The sequence below is a fragment of the Thamnophis elegans genome, chromosome 14, assembly GCF_009769535.1.
Source record: "Thamnophis elegans isolate rThaEle1 chromosome 14, rThaEle1.pri, whole genome shotgun sequence".
Taxonomy (NCBI): domain Eukaryota; kingdom Metazoa; phylum Chordata; class Lepidosauria; order Squamata; family Colubridae; genus Thamnophis; species Thamnophis elegans.
In genome coordinates this window covers 26,374,552-26,394,973 of record NC_045554.1, presented here as the reverse complement: position 1 = coordinate 26,394,973, position 20,422 = coordinate 26,374,552, and the positions used below count along the sequence as shown (strand labels likewise).

General features: G+C 46.0%; 1 protein-coding gene across 2 annotated transcripts in view; it reads right to left on the bottom strand.

The window, feature by feature from the left end:
- Positions 1-20,422, bottom strand: part of LOC116518043 (adhesion G-protein coupled receptor G1-like) — a 78,810-nt gene that overhangs the window by 42,496 nt on the left and 15,892 nt on the right. Inside the window, exon 2 of one of the 2 annotated variants that reach the window (XM_032231278.1) lies at positions 20,269-20,317. The exons of the other annotated variant lie outside the window; for it this stretch is intronic. The gene's annotated coding sequence lies outside the window, so the exon portion shown is untranslated. The remainder of the gene's footprint in view (positions 1-20,268; positions 20,318-20,422) is intronic. 2 annotated transcript variants of the gene reach the window in all.

The following is a 20,422-nucleotide window of genomic DNA, read 5'->3' as shown; positions in this document are numbered from 1 at the left end:
ATGTACTACCAGTTCTATGGGCTTGGCATGGCTTGGTGGGCGTGGCAAGGGAAGGATACTGCAAAATCCCCATTCCCTCCCGATCAGCTGGGACTCAGGAGGCAGAGAATAGATGGGGGCAGAGCCAGCCAGAGGTGGTATTTGAACTACTCCAAATTTCCGCTACCGGTTCTCCAGAAATGGTCAGAACCTGCTGAATACCACCTTTGTGGTTGGAAAACAGGGTGGAGATTAAGAATGTAATCCGTATTGTTAAGCAAATTAAATATCCAGACAATACGATGTTTATTAAGCACTAACAAATGTAAAGAAGAGAATGTTCATAAAATTCCTATTTAAAAAAATTAACGTGATAGGTTAATTAATTAAATGGTTCAGTCTGCAAAGGAGAGCCAGCTTGGTGTGGCGGTGCAGATGTTTGACTAGAAACCAGGAGGCTGTGAGTTCTAGTCCTGCACAAAGCCAGCCGGGAGGCCTCACACTCAGCCCTAGGAAGATGACAACACAGGTAAACCACTTCTCCTTCAGTGGAAAGTAAACTGCAGGGAACTGACCAAGAGTTACTTTGCTGTAATCATTTAAAGGAACCAAATTAGAAACTGAGCCCGTGACCTCTAGCCTTGCCTAAGAACATGAATCCAGCTGTGGGAACCTCTGGCCCGTGACTCATGCTCAGCACTAGGAAGTCAATAAGTGCAAATTGCTTACAAAACAGTTCTGAAGACTACCGTGAAAACTGCAGTCCTCAGGCCTAGCCTAGAACCTCAACTAGAAGGAAGCCAAGATGGTCTAAGTCTTCTCTTAGCCAGGAAAGTTCCAGAACGGGGAGGGCTTAGGGCCATCCCTTCCCCTTCCCATTGACCTAAGCTACCTCATAGGATTGTTGTTGGATTTGGATTGTGCTCTGTCCACCCCTCCTCCAAACCATGGAGATGACTTGGGGGGAGTCCTTCTCTCTCAGCCAACCCCACTCATAAGCTCCAGGAAAAACAGAAGTATTATATACGCCATCTTGAGTTGTGCAAACTGGAAGCTAAAGGCGAGATACAAAGATATAAAACCAGGGGTGACATGAGAGCAGTGTTCCAATATTTGAGGGGCTGTCACAGAGGGGAGAGGGGCTCAACCTGTTTTTCCAAAGCATCTGAAGGCTAGATAAGGAATAATGGATGGAAACCAATCAAGGAGAGAGTCAAGGTTAGGATTATGTAGGAAGTTAGCATCCACCCCTCTCCTAGGAGAATGAAATAGCCTAAGAAATATAACAAAGGCAGAATGTTATATTTCCCTGGATGAGAAATGGAGAAACATGTTTTTAGGCTGAAAACAGACTCACTCTTAGTAGCCCCTCCCCACCTTTGTCAATGGGCCATTGAGGCCTGAGCCAGTCTATTCTACATAACAAAGTTCTACCCCCTTCAGGCAGAGCCATTTCATTGCCCTTCATTGCGCCACCCACCACGTTTCAACCAAACTTAACACAGAGAGAACCTACAAAGTTAGCTATGACCTCTGACAGCAACCAATCAGGATATTCTTCCTGTGCCCCAGGAAGTTCAAAGTCCAGAGAGGGCATAAAACCCAGGGATTCTCAGCATCTCTTCCCTTTTTCACCCCGGAGCTCCAAGGCATGTGATGCTGTCCACCATTAAACCATCTTTCCAAACAGCCTCCATGTTTCCAGTGTCTTTTTCCCCACTTGGAACTGAACCCAGAGGGACATTTCTCCCAACAGTTCGGTTTAGAGTTTGCTAGCTAGCTTTGCTGGCTGGGGAATTCTGGGAGTTGAAGTCTGCCAGGCTTAAAGTTGCTAAGGTTGGAGACCCCTGGTGTAGAATATATGCCTCTGAAAAACCTTAGCTGGCAGCCATGGCAGGTTTCCATCGATATCCAAGATATGGGTAGAACACCAATTGGATCGTGGTTTAGTGCTGTTGGCAGGAGGTGTGGTATCCTCCAGTTGTTTTGGACTCCAATACCTATTCTTCCTAAACAGATGACAAGGGTTAGTGTATTGGCCTCCCAAAATAACTAAGGATACCTGCTTGCTTGTCTCTGTGTTTTTCAGACGAACATGTGGTCTCCTACAGTGGAAGAGTCATTTATGGGCAATAGCAACGCCTGCTAAGATCTTCAGCAGAGATGGAAAAACTTACGGTTTACAATCTCTAAGTGGAATGAGCTTCGGTTGTGCTTCCAAGTTTTATTTCTTCTTTATCGTTATGATAGAAAAAAAATAAGGGAAGTAGAAGGAAAAAAGTAAAGGGGCAAAAGGGGCAGAAGGAAAGTTGGAGGAGAAGAAAAAGGCATGGAGGAAGAGGAGGAATGTGAAGGAGAATGGAGGAGGAGGAGGAGGAGAAAAAGGGAAGAGGAGAGGGAGAGGAAGAGAAAAGGAAGAAGAGGAGGAGGAAGAAAAGAAAGAAGGCGACAAGAAGAGGATTCAGATTATTCCACCCACTGAAGCAAATTTCTCCTTTCCTACTAGATCCTTCCACCAGGTCCACCTTGGGCTGCTTCCTCCAAATGCTGTTAATCCTCTCCGCATCGTTTTCTCCTGCTGAGCTCATGCCATACACAGACTCACCCTTAATCCCCTCTTGCAGGCTGCTCTTCCAAATAAGGGCCACACATTTTTAGCATTGAAACAAGAACAAACTGGGTCCTCTTGGATCCCCAGAGAGCAGAGAGGAGACCCAATTGCCTGGTGGAAGGAGAAGGCCACCAGAGGAGAGGAAGGGAGAGGCCAAGGATTTTCCTTTGAAAAGTAGAAGCTGGCATTGATGAAAGTGTTCAGCTGGACGATGACTGGAAGGTTTCCTTCTCTGCCCAAATCAAGTCTACCCACTTCCAATGTACCAGTTTTCCATATGGACTCACACTATCCCAAATGGAGGCCTCCTAAAGTCCCAAGAGATACGGTATATTTCCAAGAGTAGGTGGGAAAAACCACCATCTATAAGGCAGGCACTGCAATGGAGAAGATATGTCTTCTCAGTCCCACAAAATGCTGGCTTAAGAGCCAGCAGTGTGTGGTGGCAGTCAAAAAAGCCAATGCAATCCTAAATTGCATTAACAGACAGATACAATCAAGATCAAGGAAGGTACTACTACCACTCTATAAAGCCTTAGTAAGACCACCTCTGTGTTGACCACTTAGTGATCTCCTCACTATAAAAAAAGAGATTCTAGAAAGAGTGCAGAGAAGAGCAACCAAAGGTATTAGGAGACTGGAGGTTAAAACATACAATGGACGGTTGCAGGAACTGGGCATGGCTAGTCTAGTGAAGAGAAGGACCAAGGGAGACAGGAGAGCAGTCTTACAATATTTGAGAGGCTGCCACAGAGAGGAGGGGGTCAAGCTATTTTCCAGTTTCAGTTTCAGTTTCGGTTTATTTGTATGCCGCCCTTCTCCAGGAGGGACTCAGGGCGGCGAACAACTCAAAGGGGAAAGGGAACATAAACAACAGTACACATAATTAAAATACACGAATATCACACAGCCATACCAGTCGAGAGGGGAGGGGAACTCATCAACCCCAGGCCTGCCGGCACAGCCAGGTTTTGATGGCTTTCCGGAAGGCCTGGAGAGAGGTGAGGGTCCGGATCTCTGCGGGGAGTTCATTCCAAAGGGCCGGAGCTGCTACAGAGAAGGCCCTCCCCCGGGTAGTAGCCAGATGGCATTGGCTGGTGGACGGAACCCGGAGGAGGCCGACCCTGTGTGATCTGACGGGTCTTTGGGAGGTAATTGGCAGCAGGCAGTCTCAAGTACCCAGGTCCAATACCATGAAGGGCTTTATAAGTTACGACTAGCACCTTGAAGCGTATCCGGAGACCAATCGGTAGCCAGTGCAGCTCGCGGAAGATAGGTGTAACGTGGGTGTACCGAGGTGCACCCACAATTGCTCGCGCGGCTGCATTCTGGACCCGAAGGCCAGACAAGGAATAATGGATGGAAACTGATCAAGGAGAGATTCAACCTAGAAATAAGGAGAAATATTCTGACAGAATAATCAACCAATGGAACAGACGTGCCCTTCAGAGGTTGTTTGAGCTTCAACACTGGAGGCTTTTCAGAAGTGACCGGACTGCCATCTGCCAGAAATGGTATAGGGTCTCCTCCTTGGGCGGGGGGGAGGGGTTGGACTAGATGACTTTGAGTATTTGAGTTTCCTCCTCAGGATCTGGCCTTCTAAAGAGCATCAGGGTTGATCTCCTCTAGGATTGACCAGTTGGATCACCTTGCAGTCCAAGGGAACTGAAAGATTCCCAAGTTTCCAGCTAGGTCTTGAGCTCAGACGTTGAGGTCCATGAGATGGGGTAAAGGGGACACACATGCAAAAGGAACAGAACTGTGGTAGATGTCATCTTGACTTTTTAAACACATGTACCCCACTCTGCAGATGTCCCTGATCTCAGTCTGGCTAACCGTTAGCCAGTTGGTGGCCTTCCAATGTGTCTTCTGCACTTGCATCACCTTCATTTGAGATCCTCCTCAAGCCAGACTGGATGGTAGATTTCCACCACAGCAGAGCTGGGCTGTAGCCCAACAGGAAGAGGGAAGTCCTCACCCAATAGGTAGTAGGAAACATTTTTTAATTCCACGTCTTGCTTTTCCTGGCCACAACCACGCCCTTGTGTCGTCATGCCACTTCTTAGCAGCTTGGGCGAGGCTGGGCCTCCTTGCCCTTGGCTTCTTCTGCAATGAAGCCCCAATGCCAGACGCTTCTCACTTCAAGGCGCCTGGCCTGTTCTTTGAAACTGAGCAGCTCTCAGCCTCCCCAGCACTCTCGGCGCTTGGACGCACAGGTCTTGGCGCATGGAGCCGTCTTATCTCAGAAGGTCAGGCTGGGCAGACCTTCCTCTTCCCTGATGCTGCAGGGCCAAGATTCTTTATTTTTCAACCGCCCGGCCATACCGGAATCAAGGTTTTTTTTTCCCCCTCCTTTGTGGCAGAACAAAGAGTTCTATCTCCAGCCCAAGCTGCTCCCAACAGGCCTCCTTGGGGTATATTTAGAAGGCTCTTTCCCGCAGCCCAAGAGCCATCATTCGGCCGCGAGAACAATTGGACATAAAAAGTCCCTTCTTCGTCAGATGGAGAGGCCGAACACAGGGTGTTCCCAGGAGAACTCCAGGGAGATAAAATATTCGTGCAATTATAATGGTTCTTCCTCCCCTCTACTGCACTTCCTGACTCCCCCCCCCCCCAGCTTCTGTTCTGCATTTATCAGCCATACAACTACCTGGGGAAGAGGGATGACCTCACAGGCCTCTGGACAGGAGACACTGGAAAGTGACACAAGCAGCATTCCAAGGATGACTCATGGCATCCTGGCAGTCCAGATGACACACCGTTACTCAGCCCTTTGGTGCAAACTATCCCTCCCCTAAACCTTATTTTATTTCTTTATGCCTTTTTTATTTTTCCTGCCTTTATTATTTTTCCAAGTAACGTAAGGCGTAGAACATACCCAGTATGCCTTCCTCCTCTGTTTTCCTAACAACGACCTGCGAGGTGGATTGGGCTGAGAGAGAGGGACTGGCCCAAAGTCACCCAGCCGCCTTTCAGGTCTAAGGTAGGACTAGAATTCACCCTCTCCTGGTGATTGGCACAAAGTCACCCAGCTGGATTTCATGCCTAAGGCGGAATGAGAATTCACCCTCTCCTGGTGATTGATTCAAAATCACAAGCTTTCTTCTGCGTAATTTAGAATTAGAACTCACTACCTCCTGGTGATTGGCCCAACATCACCCAACTAGCTTTTATGGCTAAATCAGGACTAGAACTCACAGTCTCTCACTTTCTAGCCCGGTGTCTTAACCACCAGATCAAATGGGTTCTGTTTTAGTAGACACCCTTCCCTAACCTTGTGCATTTGACTGCAATGTCAATAATCCTCGTCCACCATGGCAGGACTCCAGAGATGAGCCTGCAGATCAGGATTCAAGGACAGTGTTAGGATCAGACTGCCAGTTTTGCTACTCCAGGAGAGCAAGTAGCATCTAAACCAGTGTTACTCAATCTTGGCCACTCTAAGACAACTGGACTCCCAGCTGACTGGGGATTTTGAGAGATGTCATCCTGGTCTCTTAGAGGACTCCAAACAGATGAAAGCTGATCAAGAGGGGGATGCACCAACAATTGGGACACCAGCAGAAGACAAGCAAAGCAGGATGACACTTCAATCAAAAATAATCAGATTTGACGTCCAGTCATTCATGAAATAAGTGAAATGCATGCTTATAATCTAGTAGTGAAGGTGCCAGGCTAAAAACAGGAGATTGAGTTGAAGTCCTGCCTTAGGCATGAAAGCTGGCTGGATGAATTTGAGCCAATCATCAGGAGACGGTGAGTTCTAGTCCCACCTTAGGCATGAAAGCGAGCTGGGTGACTTTGGGCTAATCACCAGGAGGCTGTAAATTTTACGTAGTTCTGCCTTCTTAGGAGGCAGTGAATTCTTGTCCTGCCTCAGCCCTACCCATCTCACAGAGTGGTTGCTATGGGTGAAATGGGTGGAAGAAGATGTGCTGAATATGTTCACTGCCTTAAGTTATTTGTCAAAATAATAAAAGTGGATATAAATAAATACAATTTTAAAAAGCATTTCTCCCTTCTTTCATATTAAAAAGCACATTTGGCAGCCAGATTTGGAAGCCAACGAGAAGCTCCAACACCTCCAACCCAGGTGCTGAGGAAAATATTTTGAGAAAAGGAAGCCACAAAATCATTCAAAAAAAATCAGACGTTTTGCATCAAACTAAACCCATTTCCTTTCCTAGAATTCTGTCCTCGACTATTTGAAGCACTCAACCATTGCTCAACGACAGGCATCAGCTCTCTAAACATTTCTTAGAAATTTTCCTTTCCAGAAAACGGGCCTCTGCCTTATCTGTGGAGTGCTTTAATTTATTAATTTTAAAAAATGGCATTGCTATAGTTTTGTGATGGTGAACCTGTCATGTTCTGGCAGTTACGTTGAAGAAACCAATCGAGAGACAAGTTTGTTTGATGCAACGTTTTTATCTCTCTCTAGCAATCAAGTGTTAACCAGCATTGAATGACGACGATACAAATTTATCAGCACAAATGCAACACAAATGTAACAAAGACAACATAAAAAATGGCTTTCTGCCTGGATGGCTCCTAGGGTGAGCTGAAAGACAGAAAAGGGAAGCAGTATGCTCCCTCCCATATTTGGGCATACCAGGGGTTGTGACATAATACATACATACATACATACATACATACATACATACATACATACATACATACATACAATTACCCCACCCAGTTCCACCCACCAATCCACCCAGATGACACCCCTAACCACCAGCACCAATCACCAACTACCCTCACTCAAGTCATCATTGCCTCCTTCTGTTATCAGCTGCACCCAAGCAGAAGAGTTACTTCGGAGTAGGCAGTTGCATCAAGTAGAAGAGTAGGCTCTGAAGTGCAGCTGTTGTCCGGGGGGGGGGTGCCTGCACAGTTGTGAGGGAAACCATGGAGAGCCGCATGCAGCTACAGGCTCCATCAGCATCAGAGAGAGGAAGGGAGGGGGGTCGGTGTAAGCATGGCTGAGTGGTGTGGCATTGGCAACAGACGGGCACCCCCCTGAATGGCAGCCCAAGGACTGACAGAACCTATGGCCCGCATGCTACAGGTGGTATGCAGAGCCCGCTCTGCGGGAACGCCAACCGTCACCCCAGCCCAGCTCCAACGCGCACGCACGCACGCCTCCTCTGTTGGCGAACTGGTGTTTGGGTCTCTGCCACGCATGCGTGAAGGCGGGGCCTTCATCAATCTCCGCAGTTTCCCCCCAGCGTGGCCTACCTTTCTTCCCCTAGCGCAGCCTCTGTCTTTCTCCTGCATTCCAGCCTCCGGTGCCCTCCCCGATTTCCGTAGAGTCCACCGTCTGCAGGTGCTTCTCCGTGGCGGAAATGGAGGAGAAACCCTGGGGACAAACTGCGGAGATTGTGATTCCTCCCCCTTTCCCTGTTTTGGGCCTGAAAAACCAACCCTGAAGCCAAAATAAGGACCGGGGGAGGCAGGGCGCATGTGCAGGTTGCATGCGCAGGGGACTCACATTGCATTTTGGGGATTGGGGCATGGGTGCTTTGGGCACTCGGCACCAAAAAGGTTAAGGGTCACTGCTGTAGCAACTTTAAGATGTGTGGACTTCAACTCCCAGAATTCCCCAGCCAGCTATGAGGGGATTATCCACGCGGTTGATTTTGTTGCTGTTTATAGTACTATTCATTGAAATACAGGTAGTCCTTGATTTACAATAGTTCATTTAGTGACCATTCAAAGTTACAACATCAGTGAAAAAAGTGACTTGTGACCATTTTTCACTCTTACAGCCTTTGCAGCACCCCCCACGATCATGTGATCAAAATTTAGGTGATTGGCAACTGATTCGTATTTATGACCGTTGCAGTGGGTCACACGATACCCTTTTGCAAACTTTTGACCAACAAAATCAATGGGAAAGCCAGACTCACGTTACTAACTTATCAGCTTGCAGTGATTCACTTAACCACTATGGGCAAGAAAGGTCGTAAAATGGGGCAAAACTCATTTATCAAACATCTCACTTAACAACAGAAATTTTGGTCTCAACTGTGGTTATAAGTCGAGGATGACCTGTATTATTTATTAAATTAGTTTCATTTTTTAAAAAAATGGGGAGGGGGGTGTTGCTGAACAATCTGAAACTTCATGAAGCACTCAATGCACTTGGGGACCCCTGATCTGATTAATGGGTGGGTTTACACAACCCTTATTCACACACCCGGGTTAACAAAGCAAACATCTGTATTTGTACACTATGCAGCACCCAAGGAAATACCATATTTTTCGGAGTATAAGATGCACTGGAGTATAAGACGCATCAAGATTTTGAAGAGGCAATTTTTTTAAAAAAAGGTTTTGTACTCTGCAGGCCTCCCAAACCCTCTGCATGCCTCATTTTTTGTGAAAAACAGGGCATGCAGAGAGTTTGAGAGGCCTGCAAAGTGCTCCTGGGAGCTGGGGGGGGGGCAAAAATGAGCAAAAAACCAGCCCATTTTTCGCTCATTTCTGATCCCCCAGCCCCCAGGAGTACTTTACAGGCCTCCCAAACCCTCTGCACATCCATTTTTGCAAAGGAGGCAGGGTTTCAGGAGGTCAAAAATGCTGTATTCAGTGTATAAAATGCACCCAGATTTTCACCCCCTTTTTTTGGCGGGGGAAAAAGGTTCGTCTTATACTCTGAAAAATACAGAGCCCCACAGGTTGACCCAACAGGAAAAGACATCAGCTGGATTCCTCCCATGGATAGTCCCATTTTAATCCTGGCAACACGGGGGAACTCAGCCATCTGAACGGAGTTCGGCCTTCTCTCCAAGCAGATCCTCCTTCCAAAACACAGTTGTGGCCAGCCGCAAAATGTCACGTGCATGGAATTATTTTTTTTTATAAATTGAAGGTATAACTTCAAAAGGAGAAAATGTAGCAAGAGCAGAGAGGCTCACATCTTCATCACACTTTCAGTTCTCAATCATCTTCTGGTTCAGCTAATGGTTGTCCCAATATCCTCATCAGACCTTCAGAGGCAACCATGAATCCCTACTCCAGAGTTCCTCAACCTTGGCCACTTTAAGATGAGTTGACCTCTACTCCCAGAATTCAGGGAGTTGGGAGTCCACACATCTTAAAGTGCCCGAAGTTGAGAAACTGCCCTAATCTCATGACAATCTACACCATCTGCATTCCGACCTGAGCTTAGTGCACAAGATAATCTGCCACAACATCCTACCTGTTGATGGCTTCTTTCACTTCCACTGCAATAACACAAGGGCTATCGATAGAGACAAACTCAATGGAATCCATTCTGATCTTGATTGCAGGAAAAATGATTTCAGCAATAGAGTAGTAAATGTGTGGAATACCCTACCTGATCCTGTTGCTAGTTCCTCTAACCCTTGTTGCGATATACGCGCAGGCATACGTTAGCTATGCTGAAACACGTATAGAAGTAATGACTAACCATATGATTGGATCAGTAAGACCAACTGTTTACCTCTTAACACTAAGTAAGATCAGCAATCACAGACTCTTAATTATAAGCGTTGATTAAATCAGGGAGTTCGTTAATTAAATCAGGGGTTACAACTGATTAACTCACAAACATTAATTAAGGATTGGAAGTTTACATGATGATAAAAGGTTTATTGATTATGAGTATCCTTTACCATGTACCATAAACGTGCACAATCATGATTGGTCCCCATTGGCTATGTGAATCCACCCCTCCCTTGTGTATGATCAATAAAAGAGGACCCCCGGGCTCTGTTCCGGGTCGGTTCGTCCCGAAGGGAATTCGTGTCCGAGTGTTCCTTCCACATTGGCTTCATGAACGACCCGCAGAGAAATCGCAAACCCTCATGCCTTTTACCTTAAGCTGTCTACTGTGGATCTTACACATTTCTTAAGAGGTCCCTAAGGGGGCGTGCATAAGTGCACCAGTGTGCCTACCATCCCTGTCCTACCGTCCCCATTTATATGTGTTTATGGCTATGTTTTGCTTATTTTTATCCATTTATTTGTGCAATTTTTTCATGTGTTTTTCCTACTTGTTTCCTTGTACTTGTTGGCAAATAAAATAAAATAAATAAATAAACTGTCATCTTTGTCCCACAGCGGCTCCTCCTTCAACTGGCTGTTGACTAACTCACGTCCCAATATTGCAGACTATACAGCCTCTTGCTATATAACTAAGCTCCATTTTGTTATTTTTATCCCTTTATTTGTGCCATTTTTTTCATGTGTTTTTCCTACTTGTTTCCTTCTACTTGCTGACAAATTAAAATAAATAAATAAAATAAACAATGACCCTCTCGGAAGGAAACCAACAGTATAAAAGGTACAGGAATGCCCACCAGATCTCCCTGCTCCATACCAAGCATTTCATCTTCCAAATTAATTCTTCTGCAGAAGAATCGTGAAGGAAAAACCTCTCCCATTCTCCATCCTCTTGAGCTGAACATCCATCTTCCTTCCACATCCAAGATTATCCTCGGAACGCACCTACCTCTTAGGGAGCAGGAGGTGTTTGGCCCCTCGATGGCAGAACAACTTGAGGACACCCTTCTCTTGAAAGCTCCGGATCTGGGTGGGGTTACCAAGGTCAAGAGCTCCTGCCACCAGACAGCTGGTCTCTTTCGGACAGCTGGGAAAGGACAACTGGGTCTTCAGCCCAGCTTCTGAAGCAGATGGAATGACTCAGCTTCTGGTGAACTGTCTAGCTCAGGGGAGAAGACAATAAGCTAAGCATGGACATGAGACATGCTTGGGGTACAAAAGGGATGCCTTATCTCTCCCCACCACCATCACCAGGCCATCTATTTTGCAAAATATCTGCTTCTCCGCTTCCTGATTCTCTGCAGTTGTTTACACAGATGCTCTTTTTCCCCCTCCCTCCAAATCCTTCAGTTACAATCTGGATCGCCACCAAATATGTAACATTTGGAATCACAACCTGCCTTGTGCAACAGTCAGTCGGCCAGTGCCAATGTTGGAGACTGGCAAATATATATATATAGATATATATTTTGTGAGTGGCAGGGAACAGAAGGAGCTGGTTGATTATCTGTCAGTGTGGACGCCTTGATCCACTCTGGCTCAGCTTGGCTGCAAATTGCAATAAATAGACAGGGGGAATTGCTTCCAGGGAATGCAAACACCCCCTGGAAAATCTGCGTGTGTTTTGCAAGTTGGGAAGTTCTCCTTTGCACAACTATGACATCATAACTTTTCATGGGTTTATAGGGCATCACCTGGAAGTAATTTCAACAATAAGGAACAGCCAATAAAATAATTAGAATAACTTCAAACAGACAAACAACTGCCAGATAACACCCCGGAGGTAACAATGGTTGATAGGAAAGATAAGAGAAGTCTGGATGGCGGATGTGGAAATACCTGGAGACAGCAGAAGGGAAGGGGAGGGGAGGGGAGGGGAGAGAAGAGAAGAGAAGAGAAGAGAAGAGAAGAGAAGAGAAGGAACTGGAAAAGATAACAACACACAAAGGCCAGCAAATAAAAATAGAATAGTTCCAACAGTAATAGAGTGAGGCAAGTCACCCCTTCTAGAAGAATGAAATGTTTTGAGAAACATTTAAAAAGGCAGAATATTATAGCTCCCCTAAAAGAGAAATAGAAACTTGGAGCTTCAGCTCCCTGCCCCCAGCAGATATTTGGTGCCCATTGAGAAGGACTGGGCCAGGCTATCTACAAGACAAAAGACCTTCAGCTCAGTGGTGAAATTCAAAAATTTTTACTACTGGTTCTGTAGGCGTGGCTTGGTGGGTGTGTGGCAGGGGAAGGATATTGCAAAATCTCCACTCCCACCCCACTATGGGGCCAGCCAGAAGTGATATTTGCCGGTTCTCCAAACTACTCAAAATTTCTGCTACCGGTTCTCCAGAACCTGTCAGAATTTCACCCCTGCTTCAGCTCCAGGGTGATGGGATTAAGACATGACCCTCCAGGACCTAATAGGATTAACCCATTAAGACACAGATCTGACTACATTGCACAATCTCCTAAGGGCATTGCATCAGAGTCCAAACGTCAATCAAACCTGGGAGACCAGGCAACCTAACGAACCAGCTATGACCCCTATAACAATATAATTCATGTTCTTGCACAGGAACAGGAAGTTAAAGTGCAAAGACCAAGAGAAGGTATAAATACCACTCACTCTCAACTACATGTGGTTAGCTGCACCAGAGAACCATGTGCTTAGTGGTTCTCCTTCACCATTAAACCATCTTTCCAATCAGCCTTCATGTTTTCAGTGCCTTTCTCCTGGCTTGGAACTGAACCAGATGAATATTTCTCCCAACAGGTACAATCCTGAAACATCTGGAGCACCACTGAAACACCGCTGGCATTGATAAAAACCCTATCAGTCAATTGCAGAAGACAGTTTTATTCAGAACAGTTTATATCTTGCGACGATATCTCTAGCACCATAAAACACCCACATCTGCCTATCCCAGGTCCTCAGGAAAGACTCAATAAGTGGACAAAAATGCCAAATTCAGTCTGAACATCTGGCTATGTGTGGGATCATTTTAATAAGAGAAAGAACTGAAGAAAAATCACAAAATGCAAAATCGTGCAAATAGAAGTAGAATAAAAGTGGAAAAAGAAAGCAAAGTTAATACCAATAGTAACGGCCACCTTGGGTGCAATCCCAAAGCATCTGGAGCACCACTTGAACACCAGCTCAGGCTTCCAATTCTGGCTGAAATTGACCTCCAGACTTTCAGGGAAGATCCCTTTTTAGGATCTTTTCAGCTTTCCTAGTACCCACATATAAAGCCAGTGAAATCAAATGACACAAACTGATTCCCAAAATTTAAAAAAAAACAATCAAGCAAAGAAAATATGTATTTCAAATGGTGCTGTCAACCCTGAAGCTGGCCTGAGCTGACACACCAGGGAAGAGGGACAGGGAGGAGGGAATAGAGGTAGTTGTGGAGTTGTAGCCAAAACAAAATGCTTTCTCGTGGGAACCAAGGACATTCCTGCAGGTGCTCGGAAGGAGGGGATTGGAGTCCCCTAGCAACTGGACAGCATCCTTATTGGACCTTGGGACTGATGGTTGTGAGAAAGTGACAAACTTTCACTTTTAATCAGGTGAAAACCATGGGAATATTCAGAGTCGGTTTTCAGCAGCTTGTGCCCATATGGCATATCCAATAAACCTATTCTTTGAGGAATTTGCCTGCCTCAGAGTTTGATTTGCTATGGGTATGTTACTTGGAATCCTGACAGGTGCTTTGATGATTCCTTAGTGGCAAAAATGAAAAGCCCAGCAGCAATAGGCTTCAGTCATTCTGGTTTTGGCCAGTAACTAGCTATGAGCAGCAAAAACAAAACAAAAAAAACCACAATGACAACAACAAACTGACCCAGCTGAACTGTCTGGCCTGGCTTTTTTTTTGGCAAGCAAATAAAATGATGCACTTGTAAATGAGCAGAGAAGTTCCCGCTTAGGTCCCACCCTACAATTACGACATGAAGCAGCATAGTGAAGTTCCTAGGAAGAAAATGAAATTCAGTGGATAAAAAAAATAAGGGTCTACATTTAGGCCAGAAAAACCAAAAGCAGATATAGAATAGGTGGCACCTGGCTCAAGAGTAGTAACTATGAGAAGGATCCCAGAGACCAAGTAGACAATCACTTGAATATGAGTGTGTTGCAGTGGCAAAAAAAGGCCAAGGCAATCCAAGACTGCATAAACAGAGGGATAGAATCAAGCTCACATGAGCTGTTAATACCACTTTATAATCCCTTGGTAAAACTACGCTTGGAATATTCATTCAGTTTTGGTCACCACAAGAGTGCAGAGAAGAGCAACAAAGATGATTACAGGATTGGAGTCTAAAACATATGAAGAATGCTTGTGGAGGCAACATGGCAAGAATAACAGAAATACAGACTTGGAAGGGACCTTGGAGGTCTTCTAGTCCAAACCCCTGCTCAAGGAGGAGATTATATACCTTATATAATGGAATATTGCATCCAGTTTTGGTTGCAACATTATAAAACAAATGTTGAGATTCTGGAAAGAGTGCAGGAAAGAGCAACAAAGATGATTAGGGGACTGGAGACTAAGACATATAAAGAATGGTTGCGGGAACTGGGTATGTCTAGTGTAATGAAAAGAAGGACTAAGAATGATATGATAGTAGTCTATGGGTTGCCACAAAGAAGAGGGCTCAAGCTATTCTCCAAAGCACCTGAGGGTAAAACAAGAAGCAACAGATGGAAACTAATCAATGAGAGAAGCAAACTAGAACTAAGGAGGAATTTCCTGACAATTAGAACAACCAAGTAGTGGAATGAATTGTCTCTAGAGGTTGTGGGCGCTGGAAGTTTTTAAGAAGAGATTGGGCAATCATTTGTCTGAAATGGTATAGTGTTTCCTGCCTGAGCAAGGGGTTGGACTAGAAGACCTCCAAGGTCCCTTCCAACTCTGTTATTGTGTTATTCATTTCCTGTGAATAGACCTTGCCTTAAAATGTCTCACTTTGCCTACAGCTGAGCTGCAATGGTATTCTTACATATCTATCAAAAGGTGACTGGATTTAGACTTGTTTATCTACGGACAGCCAAGACCAATGGGTCAACTGTACAAATCACCCCAAAATTCTCACTCTAAGGATCCATATCCAGCCTCAGGTTATCCTACTTCAGACACATTATGCAAAGATCTTGCTCTCTGGTGAGACCACACTTGGAATCCTGCATCCAGTTTTGGTCAACATGATACTAAAAGGTGTTGAGACTCTGGAAAGAGTGCAGAGAAGAGCCACAAAGAGGATTAGGGGACTGGAGGCTAAAACATATGAAGAACGGTTGCAGGAACTGGGTAGTCTAATCTACTGAAAAGAAGGATTCGGGGTGACATTATAGCAGCCTTCCAGTATTTGAGGTGCTGCCACAATTCCCAAAACAGAACAGCATAAATGCAGCAAATGTTGCCATCTTTACTTATTAGTGTCAGGTTTCCCCCCAAAAAATGTCCTAATTGATTCATGAGCCTCAGACCAAACTTCAAAAGAAAATTAGTCATTTATTAGGAGCGTTAGGAGTTGATAATTAGGATCATTTAAGTGTTCCTGGTACCCATATTACTTTCATGCTTTCTCCACTTTTTAAGGATCAAATGATGGAATGTATGCACAGAAGAGGCCCTGTGGATCAGAGGAAAGGTCACATGTGGAGATAGGACCCAGGTGTGGATGGAATGGACATGAGAGTGAGGAATATGAATTCTGATAAAACATTTGCTCTTGTCTTCATTTTTTTGCCTTGACAATTAAGAGCTTTGCTCCTTTCCTGTCTCTCTCACTGAAGAGGGAGGGGGGGGTCGCAGGGGGCTGCCTCAGATAAAACTGTTCTTTTATTCTGCTCTGCAATAGGAGTGGGGGGGGATGCACATTAACAGTGAGACAGAAGTTAGCACCGTAAAACCACTAGCCAGGATATTAGGAACAAGAATAGCTCGCTTATAAGAAAAACCCACATAGAGATGGGACACTTTGCAAGATACCCGTGACCTGGGGTGAAAAACAGGTGACACTACATTTAGCTATTTAACATAAAGAGTGTAAGGTTTTAGGCCAAATCAACCACCACCACCTAACCGGTCCCTCTTCAGTGACCAAGAAGGCACTTACCTTGTTAGCAGAGGTGGGTTCCTACTGGTTCGGACCGGTTCGTCCAAGTAGGTAGTAACTTGGCCGCCGATGGACCCAAATGGGTTCTATCGACGATGCCATAGGCACCGCCATCTTGGGTTTTTTGTTTCCGCGCATGTGCAGATGCAATTTTTTGACTACTGCGTATGCACGCATGGCATGCATCAAGTGTGCACGCGCCCAAAGCGTGTCCCTGAGCAAACCAGCAGTAAAAGAAGCTAGAGCCCACCCCTGCTTGTTAGAGAGCAGTTACTGGATCTGATAGGATGAATGGATGTGAAATGGATCCAGTTTTTAGGAAAGGAAAACCCAACCTATGTTTGTGGACTCATGCACCTGCCTTCATTGAACATGTAAGCATCAAACCTCTGGTGGGGCAGAGTTCGGAAAGCTTTTTCCGCATGCTGGTTTAACGAAGCATAAAATCTGGCCAGGAAGCAACAAAATTCCAGAACTTTGATTCAGATTTTCTTTTCAGGCAAAGAACGAGGGCTGCCCAAAGAGAATCTCAGCAGGTGCCCATTTTCCTGCCTCCACATGCCACCCTGAAAAAAAATCGCCTCTCTTCCTGAAGTCTGACCCAGGTTTGGCATCTCTGTGCCCTTCCCCCCACACCCCCTCCCCCTGGTGCTTTTGGCGTGAGCTTCCCTCTCGATCACAAGAGAGACAGAAACTGCAGAAAGAGCAGACACAAGGACGCCACTGTGTTTTACTTCCCCACGGGAGAGGGCTCTCCGAACCTCTAGAAGGCACAGAGACTCCCTGGCACTGCTCAGCTTCCTCGGCTGGCCAAAGAGGTCCACACCAAGCCCCCTCCCATCCATCACAGAGACCTGCTATGGAAAGTGGACAGGGACCCTCGGTCGCTAGCCTGAGCTCAGAGGGATAACAAGTGACGGTTTCCTCACTGGGAAAGCCTCCGTTTCTAATCTGCTTTAATGCAAGTCAGGGTTTGCTAATAGATAGCGGAATTAATTCTTTGCAACAAACAAGTAACAGGGTAGCCCCATCACAGTATATCGGGAGGGAGGGAGGGAGGGAGGAAAAGACACTGGTATATAGACAGACATGGATAAATAGATGGGTGGGTGGGTGGATACATAGATAGCTAGATGACAGACAGACAGACAGACAGAAGGACGGACGGACGGACAGACAGATAGGTAGATAGATGATTGATAGATGATTGATAGAAAGAAAGAAAGATAGATAGAGGATGGAAAGATAGATAGATAGATAGATAGATAGATAGATAGATAGATAGATAGATAGATAGATAGAAAGAAAGATAGAGGATGGAAAGATGGATAGATAGATAGATAGGTAGATAGATAGATAGATAGATAGATAGATAGATAGATAGATGGGTGGGTGGGTGGGTGGGTGGGTGGGTGGGTGGATACATAGCAACCCCTGAAGGGAGCAACGGAGCGCTCCAGCGACTTACAAGCCTCAGCGGTTAGGGCTGCCTGCTAGAGGCTTTTGCCCGTCCTCCTGGTTAGGGCTGCCTGCTAGAGGCTTTTGCCCGTCCTCCTGCTGCCCGGCCCAGCTCCTCACTGAGTCTCTTCGGATGTCCTCAGTGGCCAGGGCAGCGTGCCGCCCCAGGGGGGCTAGTGGCAGTCCCAATCCTGCAGGAGGGGGCTGTGTGCGAAGCAGGGAGGCAAACTCAACGGGTCCAGATGAGATTTTCCTTTAGATCCTAGTAAATTCCTGGAGCTTCAGAATGAGCAACTTCTCACGATCGGATTGAGTCAGAAAACTGGGCATGCCCGGTATCAGGGGGCGGAGCCCAAAGAGCTTATCTGACTCAATCCAATCACGAGAGGACAAGGTCAAACCCATCCTGGATACTCCTCCCCCCTCACTATGGAGAAAGATAGATAGATAGATAGATAGATAATTGATGGGTGGGTGAGTGAGTAGGTGGATGGATGGATAGATGGGGTGGGTGGGTGGATAGACAGATAGACAGATGGATAGACGGATGGATAGATGGATGGATAGACAGATAGACAGACAGACAGATAGATAGAGGATAGGAAGAAAGGAAGAGAGAGAGAGATGGATGGGATAGAGTGATAAAAAGAGGGGGGAGGGAGGGGGGAGACAAATGCATCTTTTCTCACCTCAATTTCTTCTCTTATCTTCCCCTAGAGCAGAACATCCCAAATCTGTGTAAATTCCCCTAAACTGAATAAAGGTCTTATTTCTTTGGGTAACAGCACCCAAATCCCATGGCCCATCCACCATAGCAGGGCTCTTTAAACTGACTTCAAAATTGCGATGTATTCCAAAATATATCGGAAAAACTCGCAAAGAATTTCTACTTAGAGGAAATGCAATGAAATTACCAACGGCAACGTGTTGATCTTTCAGGAATATGCTTTTTAACAGGAAGTGTTTGAATTACAATCATCCATTCAGAGACTGTTGGAAGTTACAGCGCTGAAGGAAGGGATTTATGACTGGTCCTTGAACTTTGATAAGACTTTCTGATAAGCAGTTTTAGGTAACTAAAGGAAAAGATTAAGAAGCAGCTGCCTTAACAGCTAAACAAATTTATTCCTAGGCAAGCATTCAGGAATGCACAAATGGCTTTCTGACTCATAAAGCCCTTTGAGATCCTAAGAGTTCTTCTGATGCCAGTCTTAACCAACACAGGTCATTTGCATCCAAACAAAACAGAAGTAATATTGAAGCTGGAATCTTGCATTGCACAGTAGTATCATTGTCATGTTTTGCCTAGGTCGGTTACATCACAGATTTCCCCTAACTCTGTGACAGTGAATCTATGGCACGCGTGCCACAGGTGGCACTTGGAGTCATCTCTGAGGGCACGTGAGCCGTTGTCCTAGCTCAGGGGTCAGCAAACTGGAGCCGCATGTGGCTCTTTCCTCCCTCTGCCATGGTTCTGTCACTGGTCGCATCACAATTTTGAGAGGAGCTTCGGGGGGGGGGGGAGAGAAGCACAGTGCGCCAGGAGAAGACTCTATGGCAAGGGTAGGGTTTTTCAGTTGTCTCCACAATTGATAGGGCTTTTGGTTATGACAGGTAGAGGAAAAAGTACGCCGCGCTAGGAGGAGACTCTATGGTGGGGGAACTGAACTTCCGGTCAGCTCCAGAATTGAACGGAGAACTTCCGATTAGGACCTTTGTGGCTCCCGGTGTTTTCTTTTCTGTGGGAAATGGCTCCAAATGGCTCTTTGAGTGTTTAAGTTTGCCATCCCCTGGCCTAGGTCAGCTGCAGCACAAGCTGACCAGCTGATTTTCAGCCTTCGAATGGCTTGTGGCAGGCCAGGGGAAGACCTTTTCACCCTCCTCAGGCTCCAGGAAAGCATCGGAAGCCTGGGGAGGGCGAAAAACGGGTCTACCGGTCCTACCGAAGGCTTCAGTGAGGCCCAAAACGGGGTGGGGGTGCATGAGTGCATGTGGGGGGGGAGGCAGTGGGGCAGTGATGCACACATGTGCATGGGGGCATGCATAGGGGGATTGAATCATGGGTGTGGGCACGCAGGCACTTTTGGCACCCATGCTAAAAAAGATTAGCTATCACTGCCCTAACTAGTTCCTCCACCCCCATGTCCCCATCCCTACTATCCAATCCACTGGAGAAAAACTGTCAGGCTAGGATGGGAAAGGCTGACTCTTCAAGCTGAAGTCCCAAAGGTGCTTTTTTCAAGAGGCAGCTGGACTTTCTGGTTTTCTTTGGAAGACGTTTCGCTTCTTATCCCAAAAAGTTTCTTCAGAGCTGAAGAAGCTTCTTGGATGAGAAGCGAAACATCTTCCAAGGAAAACCAGAAAGTCCAGCTGCCTCTTGAAAAAAGCACCTTTGGGGCAACCTTGACCTGGATGGCAGAGAGTCTCCAAAGACATTCAACCTGAAGCACCTGCTCAATTCAGCCCTACCAGCAATTACGTGCCAGTAGGCATCATTTGACTCTCGATCAAAATTAAAAGCAGAACTCAGCCCTGTCCTGCCAAGCGCTGACTTTCACAAGCGGAACAATTACCTGCTTCAGAAGGCGCCTCCTTCCTCTGGGTTTTGTGAGTCACGAGTAGCTGGAGAGAAAGGAAGGAAGGGAAGGTCAGAATCTCCCAACTTGGAACGAAAGTCTAAGAAAGTCATAGTCAGATGCCATGCAAAAGAATTGAGTGGAAGAGAAA